A 24986-nucleotide genomic window follows, 5' to 3' on the forward strand; every position below is an offset into this window, starting at 1 on the left:
GTAGCATGAAGTGACTATTCTTGTTTCCATATTCATGCCTCCAACCTTGTTTCTGGAATGTTCTTCCCTCCTGCAAATATGCTGATCTATGCCCCATCATTCTTTTGTTTTCCCATCAGGCCTCATCTTCCAACTAGAAGTTGATTTCATTTACTTCTCGGTGCTTCACAGAGTTTAGCATTTCCTTGTGGCCAGCATGAAATCACAGGGCATCATAGCAACTGGGCCAGCCTTACATCTTAGCAGAGGGCTGGGCATAGGCCACATATTTCATAAAAAGAAAAGTGCATGTTATGCTGTTTATTCAGAACTATACACAAGCAGCTGGGCTCCTGGGTGCTGCTAAAACCTCGGAAGGACAGGGGCTATAGTTTCTAGACTTTGGGGCAGTGTTTTTATGTTACCATTTTAGAGCTCAGAAGTATGAAACATAAAGCTGTCTTATTTGGAGTCTGTGGGTTTTTCACAGTTTAATTCATACCTGGGGTGAGGACAGGTTACCATCATGGTTATGAATTGAGTTTGAAATGTTTCCCACAGCCTCATGTGTTTCAACACTTGATCCTCCAGCTGGTGGTGCTGTTTTGGGAGGCTGTGGGACCCTGGAGGTAAGACCTAGCCAGAAGAAAGGGATTTCTAGGAGATTTTAGAAGGTAATAGTTATGCCCTGATCTCTGTACATTCCCTGGTCTGTAAGCTCCATGGCTGGCCCTGCCGCCCTGCTTTTCCTACTGTAAAACCCCGAACCCAAAGAAAGCCCCCTTCTCTTAAGTTGCTTCTTGTTATGTATTTGGTTGCAGAGATGAGAAAAGTAATTAGTGTTCCTTCTAAGATCTTCATGCACCTAGTAAGACTAGACAGCTGTGGTATAAATGTGGAAAAGGTTAAATAATGCAATTCAACCCAAGAATAGCACAGAAGAAATGTTTTATTATGTTCTTACAAAACAACAGCTTCTATGAGAAGACATTTAATTAATTAATTAACTCTATGTGTTTTCCACATCATGTATCTTGATTCCATTCATTCCCCATCCCTTTGCATCTACTCTCCTCCTCTGAAGTCCCCCCTCCCACAAATAAATCAAAATTGAAGAGAAAAAAGGAAGAAAATAAAATTTTAAAAAAGGAAGGGATTTAAAAATCTCACCATGCAAGCTGCAGGGCAACCCAACAAGTCACTCCGCATACTTCTTTGTACATACATCTCTACTTGCAAGTGTTCAGTGCAGAGTGTCATTGGTCTGGTTCCAGGTTCCTGTTGTCCACTACACGTTCAACCCTGGGCCCCCACCAGGACTCTCCCTGGATATGCCTCTACTGCTCCGTGTTGTGGAGATCCTGCAGCTTTGGGACTGCAGGTCAGGTCCCCTCATGTGCTCCAGCAGATCACAGATGGGGTGGATGTTGGGGGATGCCAAGTCATAACCCTGGGTCTGAACTTGGCAGCTCCGAAAGGTTGGTCAGCCAGATGGGAAATGGGGACAGCCTTCCCATGGTTACAAGTTAGGGGCTGCCTTTCCTGCACCTGTGTTAACAGTGTTGACTGTATTGTGCTGCCCTGGTGAGGGGCAGATCCTGCTCTTCCAAGTGTTACAGCTGGTGGGGGGTCAGGAACAGCTCACTCTAGCAGTGGCCTTTGTCTGGTGCTGCAAGGTATCGGGTGGGCCTGCATTTTCTCTTTGGAGCCTGGGTTGGGCAGCCTTAGGGCTGTATGTGAGTCTTTCTGTATCACTCAGGTTACCATGATGCAGGCTGATCCATGCTTCCTCATCACAAGGAGATCATTATAGTGCCCAACTGCCTGGAGCCATGGTGCCAGCAGGCTCCTGGTTGGTGTGTTTGGCTGTGGAGAACAGACATTTTAAGACTTAGCACTTTAGTGTTTATCTCAAGGGATTAAGATACTCCCACCAAACTACCACATTGGCTGCCTGATAACATTGCTGTCACAGAAATTGAGAGTTGACCATCAGAGAGAAAGCTCACAACACATTTTTAGTTTCTTCTTTATTAGACAGTTTGCAAATACCCCACCCCCCCATTGGTATTTAAACCTAACAGCAACACAATGAAATGTGCTAGCGGGGACTGAGACTGCTCTCCTGAGTGTTTCCAATTAGACTCCATGGATAGCATCTCTCACAGGCACCATCCTAGAAGCTCATCTACTTCTTGGCAGTGGTTTGAATTTACTGGTTCTAATATGATGATTACTTGCAGTGTTCTTTCTTTTTCCATAATTCTTAAAACATTTTTACCCCACAAAAATAGGCAGGTTGTCCCCATTGCCCAGATCTCACAGTGGCAACCTGGGAAGCTCATTGGTGTCTTGCAGCAATAGGTGGATGTGGGAAAGGGTGGCCACTACCTCAGCGGCCATCGGGGGTGCTAGGAACTGCTGGGCACTGCTGATCCCTGGGGTGGAGCTGGGAGATGTGTGATGAAGCTAACAGTTCCTGACCAATGAGCACCAGGGGAAATTACCAGAGTAAATGTAACCGATTCTGTCAGGGGGGCTTCCTGGCTCTCCTTGTCCGTTTAAATCAGGTAATAAGCTAGCTATATCTGCAGAAATGAGCCAATGTGTAACTTATTATTCTGATGTGACATGTCTGGCTGCTGAAGAAACTTCTCAAAGACCCTGTGCCAGAGGGATGGAGCTAGATGGAGCTGGAGCCCATACTGCCTTGCATGCTTTCTCTAAGACAGAAACCTCTCCTGTCAGCCTCTATCAGGGCCTCAGTCTGAAGGGTTCAAGGCAAAGCCTGGTCCTGGTGGTGGGGAGGTGTGCTGGGGTGAGCAGGGGAAAGGAGATGCAACAGTGTTTATGCCTTGAAGGCCTCAACTGGTAGAGGAGAAAGGACAGGCCTACCCAGTTCTCATACCAAGCAGAATAGAGAGCTGAGATGGCTGAGTGGTAAAACTCTCCATTCTCTCTTGTAATTCTCTTAAGACATTTTAAAGTTGCTTTGCTTAAGCGATACAATATCTAACCCTGATGTAAGAATTGCTGTTGAGACCCTGCTGGGTGACCTAAGGTGCCCTTGGTGTTCTCTGTCCACCTCGATTAGGCATTCGTTCACTTCCCTCCTTCCACCTAGGCCTGTATGCATGCAAGTATGCAAACTATCTGCCCATTGCCAGGGGGCTTGTGGACATGGACCTTGATCTGAGTAAATTTCCACTGTGGCTGCTGTTTGAAAATAAATGGCATTCTCCTTGCAAGAATGACCCACTGTCTTGTCTTTATTTAACCCTCAGATTCCCTCACCGGAAACCATGAGATGCTGTAACACTGGCCGTTACTACAAATTGCACTCATCAAGCTCCTTTGTTTGTTCATTTGCATATAACATTTTATAAGTAGAAACAACTTTGTTATGATAAATCTTTCCGCCAAAAGCCACCTGAGCCCTATCGCCATGTGGGCGGTCTCTGCCAGTCACCCGAGTTCTGCCCGCCACGTGGATGGACAAAATAATACAGAGACATGTTAGGTACAATGCTGCTTGGCCAATGACTAGGATTCTCATCTGTTAGCTCAGTCTTAATTATCATACATCTATATATTTTATAAGACTTATCTTATTGGATACCTTATTGGTGTCCCTCCTTGCTGGTGGCTCACATCCTGCCGCTGGAGGAGGAAGGGGAAAAGAAGGAACTTCCTGTTTCTCCTTGCTCAGATGAGTCTCCTTGCTATGTCACTTCCGGCCTGGATCAACACTTCTCTACTACATTTCCCAGAATCCTCTTTGATTCCTAGTCCTGTCTGTTTCATTGGCCAAACAGAACTTTATTAAACAATCAATAAGATAAACATACAGAGAAATACTTCCCCCCATCACAACTTGACTCTGGTGAAAACTGCACAGAGGAATCTTTTAAAGGAGCATTGAGGGCTGCTGTAGAATCCAAATCTTAGCTGGAAGACTGAGAGCCTCTATGCAAACATGGCTTTGTGCATCTTTCCCCAAAGGAATTCCATTAGTGTGACCTGAACTCAAACTCTCTGTGCCTAGTTTCCTTATCTATTGTTTAGGGGTAATAGCTATAATGGCACACAGCACATGGCTTGGTTGTGAAGATGTGTACAAGTTGATGTTTATACTTGCTTACAATAGTCTCTGGCACACAGTATGCTCTGTAGTTACTGCATCATCATCATCACCAGGGCCAATGTTAAGGTAAGTGTCTCCTTGGGATACATCATTTGTAAGTGGTATGGAAATGTGATGGTTAGTATTTCAACTTGACAGAATATGGGAGATTAGTTTCTGGGTACATCTGTGGGGCATTATCTTGGTTGTATTAATTGTCCACTGATGGTGGCACCACTCTCCTGGCTGGGATCCTGAACAGTATAAATGGGGAAAGAAATCTTAGGCAGCAGCAGGCATCCATTGTTGTTTCTGGCTATTTACATGATGTGTACAGCTGCTTCTGTTCCCTGATGCCTTGACTTCACTCTCCCGATGGGCTGCACCAGGAACTGTGAGCTGCAATAAATTCCTTCTTTCTTAAGTTGCTTTTGTAAGGGTGTTTCATCATAGTGACAGGACAAAAACTAAGACAGAAATGATTGCTAGGTACAGTTGTGACCTGTGGGGGAGCGGTACCCCTGTTCTATAAAGGAGGCAGCCCTGAAGGAGGTTGCTACTGCAGTCTCTGTTCCCACTATTCAGATGAGACAAGGAAGGATCCATTATGCCAGGTTACCTGCTACGCTCAAGGTCACATTGCATCATCAGTGAAATGGAGAGCATAGAATGAAATGTAAATTTTGGTGTCTTTTAAAGCCCAAGCCTATAACCATCTGCTGAGCTCCCCGGTGTCCTTCTGAGCTATTTTAAATAGGTATTTTCAAACCAAACCCATGAAGTGGCAGCTTCCTCTCACTGGAAGGAACTATAAATGATAAATGATAGCTACAAGACAATGAGATGCTAAAATGCCTACTTCACAGTAAGCTGAAGAGAGAAAACCTGAAGTCCTCTTTCCTACTTTCAATTAGGTTACACAGGCCATTAAGCCAAGTAATAGGAGCTTTTTGGAGTTTTTGGACAGAGTGTACAGTAGCCATATCTTATTGTTATGCAAACAAAACCGGACATTCAAGGTTAAAGGCCCAGAGCCCAACTAAAAACTAACCTCATCTTCAACACTAGCCATGTAGGAGATGATGGAAAAAGCTTTTAGACATTTGTCTTGGCTTTATTTTTATCACATAATTATCTTGCGTATGCTATTTGTAATGGAATTATCTAATTGATTTCTTAAAAGAAACATTGTCAGTAGTAAGGTTGTCTTGGCTGTGGAAGATGTGCTAATGATGGGCTATTTTAATGATGAAAATAATTATCGTGGTGTAACTTTGTCCTTTTATTTTAATTATGTGAATGCAGCCCATTCAGCCTGATGATGTGGAGTTGAATAGATTTCAGGAGGCTGTGTGCAAAATCCTGAAAGCTCTGCAGGTCCACTGATTCTTTTCTAATTCTCTACATGGCCAAGGAGTGTTCCTGAGCAGGAAATGGCAACAGCAGTTCACAGATTGCTTACAGATTTTCCCTTCTCTGAATATTGTTCCTTTCATGATAGGCAAGACACTCCTCAGAGAGGACCTTCCCAATCTTGCTCATTATTTTTGCCCCAGTGCCTGTTAGAAATTCTATGCTTAGCCACTTTCTCTGGGTGAATTGGATTCCAGGAACCTTGGCTTTCATGGCCTCTATAATCACCAGCATATGGATAACAAGCTGCATTGGCCAGTGTGGTTTTCAATGAGGCAGGATGGAAAAGAAATGTGAAGGAAAAGAAGCCCTTTACCCAGGAGTCTGCTTAGAGTCTCTCACTAGCAGAGAATCAAGTGTGCAGGACAATTACCTCCTGCTTATGACTTTTCACTCTTTGCAGTCACAAACTTTGAGCCTTCCTGGGGACTTCACTGGAATCCTATTCACAAGGAAAGTTTATGTAACAACTTGCTTGTGCAATTCTAGTGTCTCTTGATTTTATACTATTAGATTATAATTTTATGTTAATCTCACTTACCCGGAGGGGGTGGGGGAAGACTCTTAACAAACTTTTGAGGTATGTGCTGGCTAGTTTTATGTCAACTTGACGCAGATAGAATCATTTCAAAAGAGGGAGCCTCAGCTGAAAAAAAATGCCCCTACCAGATTGACCTGTGGTGCATTTTCTTAATTGATGAGTGAAGACAGAGGACCAGCTCTCTGATGGTGGTTTCACCCCTGAGTCAGTGGTCTTCAGTGTTACAAAAAAGTAGACTAGGCAAGACATGAGGAGCCAGCCAGTAAACAGCATCCTCTATGGCCTCTGCATCAGTTCCTGTCCCCAGGTTCCTGCTCTGATTTATTAGGATGATAAGCAGTAAGATGAAATAAATCCCTTTTTCTACAACAAAAAGAAGTCATACCCAAAAATTAGTACATGGCAAGAAATACCAAATTATTAAACTCAGGCTAAAGTCAATGAAATAGAAACAAAACAATACAAAAAAAATCAATGAAACAAGAGTTGGTTCTTTGAGAAAATCAATAAGGTTGACAAATCCTTAGCCAAATTAAGTGAAGGCAGAGAGAAAGAAGATCCAAATGAACAAAATTAGAGATGAAATGGGGTGGGGACATAACAACAGCCACTAAGAAAATCCAAAAATCAAAGGACATACTCTAAAAACAATACTCTACCAAATTGAAAAGTCTAAAAGAAATGGACAATTTTCTTGGTACAAACCAATTGCCGATGTTAAATCAAGATAAACAATTTAAACAGACCTATTACTTCTAGTGAAATAGAAGCAGTCATTAAAAATCTCCCAAAGAACAATAACATAAAAAAAAGCCTAGGACCAGATAGTTTTAGAGCAGAATTTTATCAGACGTTCAAAGAAGAGTTAATGTCAGCACTCCTCAAATTATTCTATAAACTATAAACAGATGGAGCATTGCCAATATGTTTTACTAGGACATACTTACCTTAACATCCAAACTACATAAAGACACAATGAAGACAGAAAATCACAGACCAATTTTCTATATGGACATGGATGCAAAAATTCTCAATAAAACACTCACAAACTGAATCCAAGAACACATAGAAAAGATCACCCACTATGATCAAGCAGGCATCATCTCAGAAAGGCAGGGATGGTTTGATATTCATAAAATGATAAATGCAACCCACCACATAAACAAACTGAAAGACAAAAACCACATGATTATCTCATTAGATGCAGAAAAAGCCATTGACAAAATCTAACACTCCTTCATGATAAAGTCCTGGATAGAGTAAGGATACAAGGAATATATCTCAACATAATAAAGGAAGTTTACAGAAAGCCCATAGCCAGCATCAACTTGAATGCAGAGAAACTCAAAGCAATTTCACTAAAATCAGTAACAAGACATGGTTGTCCACACTCTCCGTATCTATTCAGTATAGTACATGGAGTCTTAACCACAGCAGGAAGACAATTGAAGGAGAACAAAGGGATACGAATTGGAAAGGAAGACATCAAAATATCTATATTTGCAGATGATATGTTAGTATGCATAAGTGACTCTGAGGATTCTACCTGGAAACTGCTAAGCTGATAATCACTTTTAGTATTGTAACCGGATACAAAATTAACTCACAAAACCCAGTAGCTCTCCTACATACAAATGACAAGAAGAACTGAGAGGGAAATCAGAGGAAACAATACTGTTTACAATAGCCTCAAATAATGCAAAATATGCTGGGGTAACTTTGACCAAGCAAATGAAAGACTTACATGATAAAACTTTTAAGACATGAAGAAGATATAAGATAATGGAAAGGTCTCCCATGTTCATGGATCAGTAGGATTAACATAGTTAAAAAAAAATACTATCTTACTAAAAGCTATTTACAGATTCAATATAATCTCCACCAAAATTCCAAAACAATTCTTCAGAGAAATTGAATGGACAATTTTTACCTTCAGAGAGAAACACACACACACACACACACCTCAAGGTAGCTAAAACAGTACAGAATAATAATAATAATAATAATAATAATAATAATAATAATAATAACTGCTGGTGATATCACCATCCTGATTTCAAGTTGTACTACAGAGCTAGAATAATAAAAACAATATGGTATTGGCACAAAACAGACAAGTTGATCAATAGAATGGAATCAAAGACCCAAGCATAAATCCACACACCATAGTCACCCGATTTTTGATAAAGAATCTAGAAACACATGCCGTAAAAAAAGCATCTTCCACAAATGGTACTGGTCAAACTGGATGGCTGCATGTAGAAGAATCCAAATAGCTCCATACTTAATATCCTGCAGAAATCTCAACTCCAAAGGCATCAAAGACCTCAACATAAAAGCAGATACACTGTGAATCTGATAGAAGAGAAGGTGGGGAATAGCCTTGAACTCATTGGCATAGGAAAAGGCTTTCTGAACAGAACACTGTTAGCACAGGAACCAAGATCAACAATTAATGAATGGGATCTCGTAAAACTGAAAAGCCTCTGCATGGCTAATGACGCTGTCATTTGGACAAAGTGGCAGCCTACAGACTGGGACAATATTTTTTACCAACTCTACATTTGGTAGAGGGCTAATATGCAAAATACATAAAGAACTAAAAAAACCCAGATATCAAGGAAACAAAAAAACCAATTAAAAATGAAGTATATATTTAAACAGAATTCTTAAAAAAAAAAAAGAATCTCAAATGGCCCCAAAACACTGAAAAAATATTCATCATCCTTAGTCATCAGGGAAATGAAAATCAAAACTACTCTGAGATTTCAACTTATACCTGTCAGAATGTCTAGGATCAATAAAACTGGTGACAGCTCATGCTGGCAAAGATGGGGGGTAAGGGGAACACTCATCCATCGCTGGTGGGAGTGTAAACTTTGGCAGACACTATGGAAATCGGGAAGATCGGAATCAATCTACCTCAAGATCCAGCTATATCATTCTTAGTCACTTGCTCAGTCATGTACCTTGCTGCCCAATTCATAATACTCAGACACTGCAAATAGCCAAGATGTCCCTTAACAAAAGAATGGATAAAGAAAACGTGGTAGATTTACACAAAGAAGTACAACTCAGTCACTAAAAAAATGAAATAATGAAATACACAGGAAAATGGATGGAACTAGAAAAAAATCATCCTGAGTGAGGTAAACCAGACCCAGAAAGAAAAATGTGGCATGTATTCACTTATAGGTGGATATTAGATGTAAAGTAAATGATAGTCAAGCTACATAGAGCCATAGAGGCTAATTATAGAGTAGAAGACTTAGGGAGACAGATATATCTCCCTAGAAAAGGTAATAGAATAGATGGCTCTGATGGGACTGGGAAATAGGGAGACTTCAGCAGAAGGATCAAGTGGAGAGAGGGAGGGAAGAGGGGACAAGGGAGGGAATATAGAAAGAGCTAAAAGTAAGGGTCATTTGAGAGATAGTATGGAAATCTAGTATAGCAGAAGTTTCCTGAAATATATACATATATGAAGGCAATCTAAATAAAATCACCAAATAATGGGGAAACAGAGTCCCAACTGGACACCTTTTGTCACCAAATGAAACTGACAGTCCTGGGATTGGGTTACCTCTAATTGAATTGTTAGCCAAAGGAATTCTATGGGAACCCTTAAACAATCCAGGTGGTTGTCAAGACTGTAGACCTCTCCACAGACTGACAGTGAGGCCTCGTTGCTGAAGACAAGGGTCTACACAACTAACTGAACATGGAAAAATCCAGCAGGTGCCGATATAGAGCCTTCATCCTTACATGTTAGCATCTTTGGTATAGGAAGTTACTCCACATGCTACCAAAGGAGAAGCATATAAACCAACCCTGCCAAAAACCCCTTGGTCTACAGTAGTGTACTATCTGTAAGATATGCCTGGGCAATGGTGGCACAAAGCTTGTGGGAATAACCAACTAATATATGGTTTGAATTAAGGCCTCCTCCATAAGATGGAACCCATCTCTAACACTGCTTAAGTAACCAAGAGCCTGAGATTAGATAGCACAGGGACCCAATGTAAAAAGTAAATACTATGTAGCAATAAAATGACTTCTAGTGACATTCTGCTACGCTTATTTATCAGTACTTTACTTAGTCCTCATCAATAGAGCTTCCTCCTGCAACAGATAGGAACAAATACAGAGACCCGCAGCCGCAGCCAGACATTATGCAGAGAGTGAAAAACATTGGAACACTCAGCCCCCAAAGGGGTGATATTTCCATCAATTCCCTTCTCTCAGGGCTCAGGGAAGCCCACAGCAGAAGAGACAGAAATAGTGTAGGAGTCAGAGGGGGTGGAAGACACCAAGGAAACAAGGCCCTCTAAATCAACAGGTTTGACACACATAGGAACTCACAGAGATCATGGCAGCATGCACAGTGCCTGCATGGGTCTGTATCAGATGGGGTCCTAGTGCTGAAAGAAGAAGTGGACACATGTTCCCATTCCTAACCCAGAAGCAATCTCTGATTGATAACTACATGCAAATGAAAATTCAGTATTCTCCAAGGACTCTTACTAGAGACACAAACTGCTCTTAAAGGTAGGCTGCATGCCTGGTGGTGGCAACAGAAAACAAATCATTGTCATCTTGGAGCTTCCTTGATTTATAAAGTCATGTCTGGGGACTTTTCCTTTATTAATATATATATATATATATGTATATATATGTATATATATATACATATATATACATATATATATATATATATATATTTGTATATTTCTTTTACGGGTCCTTTCCCTCTACATCATGGCTTCCCATTTAGTGTTTCTATGGGATTCCTGTGTGTGAACAAGTAGGCCTGTGTTTCTTGTGCTTTCTTTGGTGCTCTTTTTGTAATGTTTGTTTTTCCCCATTTTCATGTGTTCATCTTTGTTTTATCTTATTAGATCATATTTTATTTCATTTGTTAGCCCTTAGAAGCTTGTTGGTTTTCTAATGAGAGAAAGAAAAGGGGTAGATCCAGATGAGGGGGGGTGGTGGTTAGGATCTGGCAAGAGTAGAGGGATGGGAAACCATAATCAGGATATAGTACTCGAGGAAAAAAATTCTATTTTCAATAAAAGGGGAAAAACAAAAATAAACCCCCTTCTCCTCAAGTTGCTCTTGGTCACAGTGTTTTAGCACAACAATAATAATCCTAAACCAAAGTATGACTTGAATGCCATTAAAATGGCATAGAAGACTCATGCTAAGATGATTAATTGCTAAGCTTCTTGAGGAGGCTTAGTCACATTTGGGTAAGCCTTTTTGTGATGGTTGGAGAAGCCTACACTCATGCTTTTAAGTGTGCTTTTTTTTCTTCTTCAGTATCTATTTTAAAAAATTTATTACATTTGTGTGTGTGTGTGTGTGTGTGTGTGTGTGTGTGTGTGTGTGTGTGTTTGTGTGTTAGCACTATGTGGCATAACTCTCATGTGGAGGCCAGAAAACAACTTTCAGGAGTGGGTTCTCTCCTACCATGTGGGCTCCAAGTATGGATCTCAGATCACCCGATTTGGTGGCAAGTGTCTTTACCCACTGAGCTGTCAAAAAAAAAAAAAAAAAAACCAAACAAAAACCAAACAAACAAAAAACCCCTCTAACTCAGCTTTATACCGGCTAAGCTGTGTGTGTGTTTCATTGAGCCATGAGTAGAGGTCCTGAAAAGATTACAACATGTCCTCAGGATGCTAAGGGTGACAGTGTGTAACACCTTGAATAATCATCAGTATTTGGGGGGTATATAAGTGGAGGTTAGGAAAATTCAGTTGATTTGTCCACAGATTTAAAAAGCAGGGAAGTGGAGTGACAGAGGTTGGGATCCCTGGCCGATGCCTCTGAGCTGTACTTGGTACCAAGGCATCCCTCCTACCTCACGTTGGTCTCTGGTTCTGCTCTATGACGGTAGAGGTTACAGATGCACCACTTTGTTCTAGCCCATGAACCAGGAGGTGCTGGTGTGAAAATTTGGGGGGAATTATTGTCTTTAGTCATTTCAGTTCTCATAGGTATGTTTCACCATGATATGTTGAAAATTTAATAGCAAATTAAAGAGTATTTGTCATTGATATGGTGTCTTTATCAATGACATTTCCTAAATGTCCAAACCAAGCCAACATTTCCTAAATCCAGAGAAATGGTGGTCATTATTATTTCGTGTTTTGTCTTTATAAGAAATCATCACATTCACACTGGGTTTATAACTTCACAATCATCAGTAAATTAGCAACCACACACTTCTCTAATCATTTTGAATATTGAACCAAGTTCAGAACTCATGATGAATAGCCCCAAACCCAACGTAATCGTATTGTTTAATTTAAAATCTTTCCTCCTCCATCTTCAGCCCCAGCTTATTGAAGTTTTGTTTTTCTTCTTCCTCACAGAACATGTTTCTGATTTTCATTACATCCTGATGCTGTTTCCTTCCCTGGTTCCTCTAAATCTGGGTTATATTCATGAGCACTGCTGGAGGAGTTAGTTGTGTGTTCAGTAGAGAGGCTTAGACTCATCTGTTAGAGTCAGTTGTTAAAATTCTGCACACTGGCTATTCATTAAACACAGCTTTTTGAAAATATAACTGTTTACTGTGAGCTAAATAGCATTTTTAAAAAGTACTAAGTATTACTCCCTTTGCTGTAGTTTATTATTGTCTGTGCTCATGGGTTATCTATCAGTTGTAATTCTAGTGGACTCATTTGCTCTCTGCATCTCTCCCCGCTCTGTGTGCAATGACATCATACTGATGCTTTGAAATTGATCTTGTGAGATATACTCTGGGTACAAACAGGGTTTTTCCTTGTGCACTATGGTCAATCATTGAAGAACTTCAGCCTATTGCTAATTTTTGACTTTTCTCTTGATCCTTCCCGCTCAGAATTGTGGAACCAATAAGAAGACTGAGCAGTGAAGGAAATTTCCATTGTTGGCCAATAATAGGGGAAGGGGGAGACAGACTCTCAAATCAGCTTCTCCATGTGGTAAGGGTCTAGAGGGCATAGATTCAAGGTGGAAGAAAAGAGCAAGTGAGTTAGGCTAGTCAAGAGGTAATGAACAGAGGTTCTTCCAGGATTCAATTGCCACTTCTTATTGTTCCTTTTATGGTTCTTTCTAGCCATGCCATAGCTCTTGTCAACTGTTGTGGAACTTGCAGGGGGGGAATCATTTGTTGAGAAGATGGGACTCCAGTGAGGTTACAGCTTGTCTAAGGACTGCTCTGGCAGCCCATTTCGCTCTAACATGGGCCATTTCTATGTCTGTAAAATAATCCTGTTACCCCGGGAGAAACCCCTCATCTTTCTGAGCTTTCATATCTCTTACTGTAAGTTGTGTCTGGTGTGGAATCATTGACTGCTTTGACTATAACAAGTCTAGTTTTGAATAAAGGAAATCACAGTTAAGGAGCCAATTAAAATTGCAATCTGGGAAAACACAGATTCAACCAGTCTTAAAAAGATGTGCTGAGTTTTTATAAAACGGTAGCCATATTTACAGCTTTAAACCATAAAGGGGACAGAAACCCCAGGAACTATGACTGTTGCTGACACCCCAAGTTAAGCTCTCTTGTACAAAAGGGGTTGGATACAGTCTCTGACTGGGTATTTTGGAGGAGAATTATTTTTTGCCCAAGAAAGGTTAGTGATGTTCCAAAGGTCAGCTTACATCTGGAGTTAGGTATGCCCCTTCAAAAGTCCCACTGCCCACAAGTCTGAGATCCAATTAATGCTGGCCTCCAGATTCCATTTTTAAGGTCATCCAGCAATTTTATTTTATTTTGACTTTTTTTTCTGTAATATGATCAAAGAGATCATCTTATGGAATGTGGCTAAAAATGATTGCTCTTACAATAAACAACGCTACCCTTCTTTACTCTTTCTATGTAGCAGGAGGAAATACATCTGTCCTCAGGCAGCAGCTGCTGCTTTTGTCATTTGTAAAAACACTATGCCCTGTTTTATGCTGATGTTTTTCTGTTGAAGAATATGCCTTGATGGGGCTTTAGGGACCCTAATGGACAGAAAAGCACCCTACATGCCAGACTTCCTTGTTTTAACTAATTATAAAACTGGACCGAATCCATCTACACAGTAAATGAACGAGACTTTTGAGATTCATTATCTGTCCAGGAAGAAGAGGGGACAATAAAGCAGAAACGAGCAGAGAATTTGTAGAGTTCTAAGTGGCACCTGCTAGTGGACAGGGGACCGGGGACAGCTATTATCTCTAAGAGCAAAGCAGTCAAGGGCTAACAAGAAATCTATCCAGAGAAACAATTTCCTCAGTAAGGGTGGGGTAGGGTGTACAAGAACCCATTGTTCCTGGCTTCAGCTTCACTTCTCACCCCTGCCACATGGAATAAAAGTGTGGGATGTTACTTTACAATGGTGAGTTGCTGAATCAAAATAAGCCAATTAGGAGAGTCATAGACAATCTAGTGAAAGTAATAAAGAGTAAGGCATGAAGATGCACACTCTAGACCTCATGCCTTGGGAATTCACAGGCGTTATAGACATTTTGACAAGTGAGCCAGCATTGGTTAAAACTGATTGCCATTAAGCCTGATGACCCGAGTCCAATAGCCAGGACTCACGTGGCAGAAGGAGAGAATGAACTCCCGAGAGTTGTCCTCTGCCTTCCACATGCCTTTCACAAACCCATGCCGTGTGTGTGTGTGTGTGTGTGTGTGTGTGTGTGTGTGTGTGTGTGTGTGTGTGTGTGTCTTAGCACTAGGTTTCCTGTAGATAAGCGATGGGAACAATCCACTTTCCTTAACAATGAAAAGGAAAGCCAGAAAGCTGAAAGGCATTTAAGCAGCAGAATGTTGTGCGGTGGGTGGCAGGCTCATCCAAGTTCCACACAGGTAGTTATTTACCTCATGTATTTTGCTCCATGCATATTCATCTTGATGATTCTCAAACTACTCTACCTGTCCAGGGGCCTGACCTCCCTTTCCCTGCTCCTCCTTCACTCCCCCAGCAACCCCTTTCCTGAGGTGGCTGATCCCCTTACCTTTACCTTGAAAATAATGTATGAAAACTGGGTATTAGTGGCCCTCTCTCCTAAGCTCACTATTCCAGCCTGTTGATTTTCATCACATCCATTTCTCCCTGTGGTGTTTGCAGTAAACAACCACAGATGCTCCTTGACTCATGATGGGGAACCACATTCTGGTAAACTTAACACGGTTTGGAAATGGTAAAGGTTAAAAAGGTGTATTTAGTGTACTTGAGTTGCCAAACACCATAACTTAGCAACACAGTGTTCTCGGGGGTGGAGGGGGTCACTTCTCATCCCCAAGCTCTCATGGCTGACGGGTGCTAGCTGCTTGTTGCTGCCCAGCATAGAGTATCACCTCAAATCTCAATTCAAAACTCATAGTGTGAAAAAGCCCTTTCCCATCTAAACAGGAGGTTTCCTCAAAGGGCTGAATCTGGATTTTCAACACAGAGCCCGAGACTTGACTGAAGATGGAGTGGACCACTTGGAGCTTCGAGTTTGATGTTAGAACTTCAATGGTGAGAATGCCCAGTGCCTGCTGCTTACTTACTCACCAGTGCTGGCTCCCTGTACCTGCTCCATTTTCCTATCTGCTAGATATTTCTGAGGAGACTTTTCTGTCTTACTCAGGCTGAGTAAGTCTCTGTCACTGTGTTCCTATACTACCCCATAAGGTATTCTTCTTCCACAAGGGTTGTATGTTGTGGTGGGTCCATTAGGGCGTGGGCTTCTGGAGGGTAGACATGATTCATTCTCATGGCACAAGGGCTTTCTAGTGTCTCCCACATGGGGAATGCCCGTAGTGTGGCTGTTTTGATAGGTGGGTGAATGAGTGAGAGTGAGTCCCACTAGATGGAGGTGGGGCTATGTAGGAAAACTTGGAGAAGCAGTGTGCAAGGAGCTCAGGGTGTGCTTTTCTGGTTAAAAGTGTATCTTAAAAGCTAATACTTTTGAACTGGGAGGAGAGGGTAATGAGCATGATACAGTTCAAAGGGAATCTTACAAGTCCATCTTATGTAACTCAATAACTCATTAAATGGCAAGGCTTTGTGTGGATTGTCAGATGCGGCACTACAATGCTGAAGTAGCCTGAGAGAGGAGAAAGGAAACGCAACCATTCTATTAATTTTTTCCATAAATATTTGTTACACAGGTGACCTAAGACTCTCTGCCCTTACATGGTTGTCTCAGGTGAGACAAACTAACGGCACTTTTCCCAAGATACTTGCTGGAGTGACGCAGGCTGTTTTTTTTCTTTTTCCAGAGGGTTGGAATTCAATTCCCAACACTCATGTTAGGTGGCTTAGTAACTCTGTTCCGCTCTCAACAGCTCCATCATAGCTGCATCAGCCTTGGCAAACAGTAGTCCAGGCAAGAAAAGCCTCAGTGAATTTCAGATGACCCTGCAGCAATTCAGCAACTCAGCAAGTCATGATTGGTGAAATGTGAAACTTGTGATGGTTCTTCATATGGAGCCTATGATGGGTTCGAGGACCACCCTTTATTGGCATTTCCACACCCACATCGCACACTGGTCCTTCCAGGCTGTAGAAACAGACTGTTTGGCGCTCTTCAAGTCAACCTAAGATGCTCTGTTCTCCTGCCTCTGGTGTAGCAGCCTTATGCTCAAGAAAAGGCTTCTCCTAAATGGTCTCTTCTTGCTTCATCTGATGTTTTTTATGGGTAGAGTAGGCTGAGTGTTTGTTATTGGTTGGAGTAGCTGAAGGCAAAGATGCTGAAGACAGTAGACAGGGGAGGCATCAGGATTGATGGGGGAGAGTGGAAGCGTAGAGAAGATGCAAGGTTGAAGAGCCTCTACTAGTTCTCAGGGCCTGGAGCTGTCAGTCTCTGGTTATTGGCCTATAGATTAGTAGATCAAAGCTATCTTCTGAAGCTCCATACCTGAGGTTCTATGATGTAGGTCAGTCCACGGTCCTGATGCTAGAGGGTGAAATTACTGAAGGAAGCGTTTTACCAAGACTTCCTGCTCAAAGCTATAACAAGTCACAGGCACCTCCATTTGAATGCATTTGTGATCCTTTCCTGTGATCAAGTTGCATATAGAATGCCCTGATCAGGCTGGCCAAAGCAGCAGGCTGTAAAAGTCAAACTTCACCTCACTCTCACTCTCACTCTCACTCAGTCTGGCTCCACATGACTTAGGACAAGCTGGGAACTTCTCTTTCATGGCCACATTGTTTCTTTATACAGGTGAATTGGGGCTGGACCACTCTCTCAGGATGCATGCAGATATCAAGGTTCTTGAGAGTGAGGGTATCAGTGGGGCTGTGGTTCAGGCTGGTAGAGCCTTCCACCTTTAAGAGAGCTCTGCTCTTACCCATCTATCTTTCCCAACTGAACTGCTCGAGTTTCTTTGCTAACTGATCAAGTCTGCTTACTTGCAAGTGAGATCGCAGGAAATACAAATTCAGTCTTTAAAAGTTGCCAAGCAAGGGTGTGATTCATGCTCAGAATCTTACACTTACCTCTGCATGTGGGAGAAGACATGTACAACAGTGTTCTTTAAAGGCCGACTCATTCATTCTGGTTTCCCATTGGTCTGGATTTTTCCTTTGGTTTGAAATTTGCTATATTATAGGCTCCTCTACCTAGTTTTTTTCATCTGTATAGAGTCTCTCATTGGCCTAGAACTTGATAAAAAAAAAAAAGGCTAGGTTGGTAGACCAGAAAGCCCAGGGATCAATGCCTTCCCTGTATTGGGATTACAAATACATGCAACCATGCTTGGCTTGTTATACGTGGGATATAGGGGATCAAACTCAAGTCTTTTCATTGTAATGAAGGATCTACACTGGCTGAGCTGTCACCAGCTCCCAAATCCATCTGAATTCCTAATTAAAATTTTTACTTTCCTGACTAGAAAAAATAGCATATGTATATTTCTTCATGCAATATTGTAGCTATATACATATATATATATATATTATATATAGATAGATATAGATATAGATATTGCAGATTATAGAATATCAAGATAAGGATCTGGGGAGAATGACTGAGGTAATATAATGTCTGTGGGAGTCAGTATTGGCCTGGTCCTAAGAAAACACAGAAGTCACTTAGGCTGTTGAAAAGCACAAGTAACATTACACATAGGAATGGGTGTTATGGCATAAAGGAAAGGTGCTCAAGATTCAGGGAGGAGGGGTCTGAGATAAGTAAATACAAAAATTCTGGAAGACATAGGCAGAGCCTGTCTCATCAGTCAGCCAAAATCACCAGGTTGTAAAATTACATCATTCCTGGCATCCTAGGAAGAGTAGCTGTGCACCTTCTTCCACTGAAGAGGTGAGCTGTGAATTTAACTTTCCCGGCTTCTCCAGTGCTCATCTCTGTGCACAAGGCCTCTTTGCACTTGATGTAGTGTGTGTGATATGAGGGGTCTGTGTGTGTGTGTGTGTGTGTGTGTGTGTGTGTGTGTGTGTATGTATATACCTGTGTTGGTGTGCCTATGTCTCACTCTCCTGTATCTCTGTTTATCTGTGTGTGTATGTATGTATCTGCATTGGTATGTCTGTCTGACTGTCTGACTGTCTCCATGTCTATGTGTGTTTGTATATGTGTGTGTGTGTGTGTGTGTGTGTGTGTGTGTGTGTGTTGTCTCTCTCCCCCAGTCTCTCTCTCTCTCTCTCTCTCTCTCTCTCTCTCTCTCTCTCTCTCTCTCTCTGTCTCTCTCTCTCTCTCTAATGGTATTTTTGTGCCTTCCAGTTTCTATTTGGAGAACAAATCACCCTAGGCTGAGCTTCTTCATAGAGACATATTTCTAGCAGGATGCAAATCAGGACTGTGTTTTATGATTATATGTTTTAGGACAATATGATAATATGATATACTATATAATATGTTTTCCATATGGTACATAATGCAGCTCCAAAAGAATTAATGGGTAAAGGATCTAAAAGGAGACAGGATTAGAAGTAGTACCAGATGTGGTGTTTCATGTTCACTTCTGATGACTAGAAATGGGTAGCTTGTGGTTTTAATCTCTAGATACATAAAATACTTTGCTCTTCAATGCCACTTTGCTTGTGTGATTCCATTTAATCCTATTCTGTTACAGAGAGGTTGTTATTCCCATTCTGTAGACTATAAAGCTTCCACCTAGGTGTTAAATGGCTTGAGCAAGCTTTGTTAAGGAATCAGGATTAAAGTCAGGTTGCCTGGCTTGAGTATTCTTCTTCACCTGTTGGTCCCCCAGTGTTTTCCTTTGTCCATGTTGAGTTTGGTCTCCATCTGGAAGTCAAACTAATGCTTTCAAGATCCAAATCAGATCACGATCCTCCCCCCCCCCCCCGTACCCTCCCAGACTTCTATTGGTTCTTTATTGTAATGTCAATCAATGCTGAGTCCTTGTAGTAGCCTCTAGGTTCCTGGACACTCTCATCTCTGGCTGTTTCTTCCCTCTTCATCTTCTGCTTTCCTTCTTGTTCATTATATCCAGCCTTTTTGGGTGTTCATTTCTTAAAGTAGCAAACAATTTCATACCTTTTATGTACTATTTCCTTTTCCTAGGGTGCTTCCCATTCATGTGTGGCAAGCTCCTCATCACTCACGTCTCAGCTCAAATCAGAAAGCTGTTCCTTGATTTTCTTAAGAGAGCACCCTTAGCCCCTGTAGTCATCCACTTCAGTAAGTATGCATACTGTCATTGGATTAAAAGATTTTGCCACATTGAACCCTCAGCCCGAGGAAAGGTTGGGGCAGGTAGTCCTTCAGCTATGTACAGCTTGTTATTTCCCTCCTTTGCTCCAGAGGGATCATGAATTTTTATGTATATTATTAGGTGAACAAACATGCTTAACATTTGCAGGTAGCAGCACCCTGTTTTATTTTTCCTATAGGTTTTATGACTTTCAAACTCATCAGTTTATTTATTGCATCCCCCTTTGCTGTAGGCACCCGACTTTATTTTGCTCATCCTTGTATCTCCTGCACTGGCTGAAATAGCACATGGCACACAGAAGGCAATCAGGATATCTTTGTTAAGACAAAGAGGCCTCTCTTGTCAAGAACACAGTGACTGGAACTGGAACTGGGTAAGAATTCATGATAAAATTGAGGCACCAGACAGATGAAACAACCTCACAGTTATTGACAGGATACCTTAAAATGTAACTATTTCAGGGCTTTAAACTGCTACTACCAGCCCAGAAATAAAGTAAATGCAATAATGTACCATTATGTTTGCAAAAATCAAAGTTGTAGAAAAATCAGTAGGTTTAAATGTTGGGACGTCTGTGGAAGTTCCAACCAAAGTCAGTGTTTGTAAATTCCTACTATTTAGTGAATATTTAACAGCAAAACCAAATGGCAGAAATTTACTGAGGTTAAAAACTTCTATCCTTTCAGGAATATATAGTCTAATGAAGCCAGAGGCATATGTATGATGCTCTTTTTTTGTTTTTCCCTGTGAGTTTCTGCTTTCCATAAATTTCAGCTCTTGGATCGGTCATTGGCTGAATGAAGGTCAAACCTCCTAGCAGCCATAACCCTACCAACACAGCTCTCAGCTTGACAGCAAACCAAGGTTTGCCCTTCTCTAGGAGAAAAAAAAATCACAGAGGTTCCAAAAGAATCAATGCCAACAACAAAACTCTGCCCCTGGTGATTAGTCTTGGTTGTTAATCTGACTGGCTCTGGACTCAGAGACAAGCTGCTGGGCACACCTGTGAGGAATCTTCTTGATTACATTAATTGAAATAAGAAAATGAACAGGCTGGAAGGTAAAGCTTTTGGTTTTTGCTTGCTAATCTTCACTGGTGAGTCCCTCTACCCTGCTCACCAGTAGCCCATCTACACTGTGACTGATGGCTGTCACCCTCTACTGTCACTGCTATGCTCACAGCTATACCACCAACACAAGACCACACTGCGACCCAGCTTCTTTGGTCTTGACTGAATACTAGTGGAGTTTTAGGAATCCTCCAGGCCCATGGGGGCCAGATTGGGATTGGGCCAGACTGACGGGGAAGCCACCAGTTCTTAGTAGTGTGAAAACAGTCAAGACTGTGTCATGTAAGTCAACCTAATGAATCTCCTTTTAAAGTATATTCATTCTACTGGTTTTGGGCCTCCAGAGAACCCTGACTCACACGTATGCTAATGAGAACATATCACATTCCACTTGTTGAGTTTTTTCTTTGTGAATTTTATCCTCATAAAATACACAGAGACACATAGACACACACACACACTTGCCATGGGAATTTGTTTTTCCTACATTTGAAATTCTTTCAATGACTCATCCACCTACCTAGTCCTTAATTCACCCACTACACACTGAAACAGATGGCACAGCCCCCTTTTAGAATACCATCTATCTTGCCAAGTTGGCAGGAAGCACTCATACAATGCTCTCTGAATTGTGACTTCAGCTACGACTATTATCCTGAGAAGCTGGGTGGCCAAAGAGCTTCTCAAATCATTGGTCCAGTTGCCAACCGATCCATGCTTTGACCTGGTGCCATGTGAAGGGAATATAGTCGACTTCCACATGGTATGGTCCCTTTCATTCTTCGATATTGCTTGGAAATAGCTTTCAGTCTTCTGGGGGCAGGGCCAGCAGATCAGGAACATTGGCAAGAAACAATCCCAAACTGCCTCTTCATGAGCTCTCTGAAATTGGTTTCTAAGTGAAACATGCAGTCAATCAGCCTTTACTTTTGGATGAGGGAACCACACAGCACAAGTTACTGACTTTCCTCCACTGAGGAATGAGGAATTTCAAATTACCTGAATCGATTGCTGGTTAAAGAGAGGTAGCTTTTGCCTATTTCAAAAACCAAGGAGGAAGGAAAAGAAATGGAGCAATTAGATTGTTCACCTGAGTGTGGGTCACTTGAGTTGTATTTTGTTTGGATTGAAACTCAGAATCCAGGACTGGGGAGATGGCTCAGTGTGTAAGTATTTGCTGAACAAACATGAGGGCTGGATTAGAGTCCCCACTACCCACGCAAAGTGCCATGTGGCATGGTAGCCTACCTATAATACCAGCACTGGGAGGCAGAGCAGGGAGTCGAAAGAACAACCTGGCTAAGTAGACTTGCTGAGGTGAGCACTGGACAGCAAGAGACTCTGTCTTGGGAAATAAGCAATCGGGAAAGATATCTGGCCTCAACCTCAGCCTCCACCTGACACTCACCCCGCCCCCCACACACATATGCACCTATACACATATGGACACATACAAGTAAATACACAAAATAAAGGCAAGGTTCCTTTTAGCTCATGGTTTGATGTGATACAGCTTGTCACACCACAAGAGGCATACAAGCTAGCTGTCTCCCTTTTGTCTTTGTGTTCAGTCTTGTTTTATACCAGTCCATTGGGTAGTACCACCCACATTCAGAGTGGGTCTCTTCTTCATATAAACTCTCAGAAAACTCTGTCAAAGATATACCCAGAGGTGTGACTCATAGGCAATTCCAAATCCAGTCAAACTGACAAAGACAATTAACTCTTAAGATAAATATGAATAAAGGTCCATGACTAGGATCCAGGATGGCCATGCTTTCTGCTTCCCACTGAAAGACCCCCGAAGAGGTACTTTCGTAGAAGGAGACCCGCACCCAGGAATCAGCGAGACCATGAACTTGGATGCAAAACCGCAAGAGGCTTTATTGGAGATACGGGTACCCGGGCGACTTAGCTTCTGTGAGGCCAAGCGCGCCGAGCCAAGGGAAAGGGGTCCTTATATAGGGAAAAAGGCGCAAGCTAGGAGCAGGGATTCTATTGGATAATTCTAATGAGGCATTGTACAGAGCTATTCCCATTGGTCAATGTAAATGAGGCGCTATACAGGGTTATTCAAATGAGGCGAAGTACAGAGTTATTCAAATGAGGTGAAACACAGAGTCTTTCAAATGAGGCGAAATACAGAATCATTTCTATTGGATGGTTCAAATGAGACACAGAGCCATTCCAGATCAGCATATTCTCAAGGTCTGGTGTCTGGTACAACAGACTCAATTCCCCCCCCCTCCGTGTCCAGATGGCTGACCTTGGGGGCGGAGACCTTGGGACGGAGTGTTTCTCATCGGGCGGGGGCTCAGGGGCAGGGCTCCAGGCCGGCTCACTTGGTGTTCGTTCTCGTGCCGGCCCACCTGGTGCTCGTTCTCGGGCCGGGCGTGCGGCGGGTGGCGGGAGAAGTGGAGGCCGCCGGGGGTGGGGATCGGGGAAGCCGCCGACAGGAGGAGGAGGAGACAAACTTGAGAAAGAAAGGGCTAAGGGGCAGGGGTCTTTCACCACTTGACCCAACGTAGAAAGGAGATGCCATTTTAGGAAGTGTGCACAGTATCACATCATATCCTTTATCTGGAAGACTTCCCTATATTAACCAATCATACTGAAAAGAATGGCAGAAAGAAAAAGAAACACAGGACAATGTATCCCCCGCCCCTTTCCCTTTGAGTTGAAGGTGGATCATGAACACAACCTTGAGATGGAAGGACATGTTGAGCTGACTCGTGCAGCAGCATCTGAGAAGAAAAATTGTTAATGTACTGATGACCTCTGTGGCAGGGATTGCCTGATTTCTGGTGTGGCCTTACTAAAAAGCCCTTGTGTTTTAATTAAAGCTGACATTTTAGAGATGAGCAGCTAGTAGTAAGAGGATAGGGGAGAGAAGCTTTTGTTTGTTTTGCTTTGCTGCACGGCATTCCTTACAAAGGTGAGCAGTAAAATCCATTTCTCTTAAGAGCTTTTCTAAGAGCAACGTGACTTCCAAGGAACAAGGACTGTGTGTTTTGTGAGTGTGGGAGGAAGAGGGTTGGGGAAACTGTAAAAAGTAGAATAAAGCTTTCTCTTTCGACACTCTTTTAACTGAATGTTTGCTTTGGTTTTTGGACAAGTAGCCTACATTTTCATTTTGCACAAGGCCCTCAAATTATGTTGCTGGACTGGACCCCAGCTCAGGCAGTGCCTCCATTCTTTGCTCCCAACACCCTGCCAGTTGCCCCCCAGGGCATAGTTAAGGGCAGGATCCTAAAAAGGAAGGCAGAGGCACCAGCACCCCTCAGGCATAATGATGTCATGGTGGCTTCTACAAGAAAAACCCCAGCAGCAGCTTTACCTCCGTCTCCATGGAAACGGGTAATGGATTAACAATGAAAAGTTGAAACATCTTTCTAGGGACCGGCTTCTAGGAGGGAAGCTCTTAAACCTATTCACTAAAATATGTTAACAGACGGTCGCTTGCCACTCTCCTGGCAGACATAAGGGGGCATAGATCCTTCCTGTGCTTCAGAGAACAAATGCAGGACCCAGTGCTAAATGAAGATGCATTCTTCTGTTTGTGTTTCCATTCAGGAGCTAAGATAAGAGAAAACCAGATCAGCCCACTGTATTTCAGTCTGCCTGCTGGAGGCTGCCGAAAGACACGTGATGTTGAGCTTTCTCATTCCTGGATTTCTGTCAGCGTGTACTTTCTTATTTGTTTTGATCTTAAGGTAAAGACCTTCAGAAGGTTTATATATTATTTGGTCTAAGCTGGACTTGGAAGATTGTTTTCTCTGTCTCTCTCTCCCTGTCTCTCCCTCCTTCTCCCCCCTCCCCTCAGATGTTCATTTGCAATGGGACAAGGTGAAGAACTAGTTCACTCCTACTAGAACTTTAGAGTGTCATCCATGATGGAGAAAGGGGCAGCCCAGGGTGAGTGAGCAGCAGAAACTACCTCTGGGTCATTCTGAGCTGGCTCTACCTCTCTGACTATGACTGAAAGCCACAGCTATTTTTGTAAGAGTAGGAGCAAGAAACTTCATCTTTCAGATGAGCCAGGCTGTAGCACAGTCCCCATCTTGTTCTTGGACAGTAGCTGAAATGTCTTTGGTTTGTCTTGGCCAGAGGCAAAAAAATGACAGAAGGGAGCTCTTCTTTCTTATATCTCTATTGCCATGAACATGCTGCCTGGATGCTGCCCATGAG

The 24986-nt window shown here is 42.2% G+C and overlaps 2 long non-coding RNA genes across 6 annotated transcripts in view; one reads left to right on the forward strand and one right to left on the reverse strand.

Annotated features, from left to right (window-relative positions):
* Window positions 1-910: 910 nt before the first annotated feature.
* On the reverse strand, window positions 911-3654 carry LOC107980024. Its single transcript, XR_003486090.2, has 2 exons — window positions 3599-3654; window positions 911-1845 (listed from the first exon to the last, which is right to left on the reverse strand). It is a non-coding gene; the product is annotated as an uncharacterized LOC107980024 (long non-coding RNA).
* Window positions 3655-3778: 124 nt separating this feature from the next.
* Window positions 3779-24986, forward strand: part of LOC107980025 — a 33549-nt gene continuing 12341 nt past the window's right edge. For 3 of the 5 annotated variants that reach the window (XR_003486092.2, XR_004770327.1, XR_003486091.2), the window contains exons 1-5: window positions 3779-4189; window positions 15455-15562; window positions 19578-19694; window positions 19961-20101; window positions 24372-24511. This is a non-coding gene — a long non-coding RNA (uncharacterized LOC107980025). The remainder of the gene's footprint in view (window positions 4190-15454; window positions 15563-19577; window positions 19695-19960; window positions 20102-24371; window positions 24512-24986) is intronic. The other 2 variants (XR_003486094.2, XR_003486093.2) reach the window with 2 other exon arrangements.

Source organism: Cricetulus griseus, chromosome 5 (assembly GCF_003668045.3).
Source record: "Cricetulus griseus strain 17A/GY chromosome 5, alternate assembly CriGri-PICRH-1.0, whole genome shotgun sequence".
Lineage (NCBI taxonomy): Eukaryota > Metazoa > Chordata > Mammalia > Rodentia > Cricetidae > Cricetulus > Cricetulus griseus.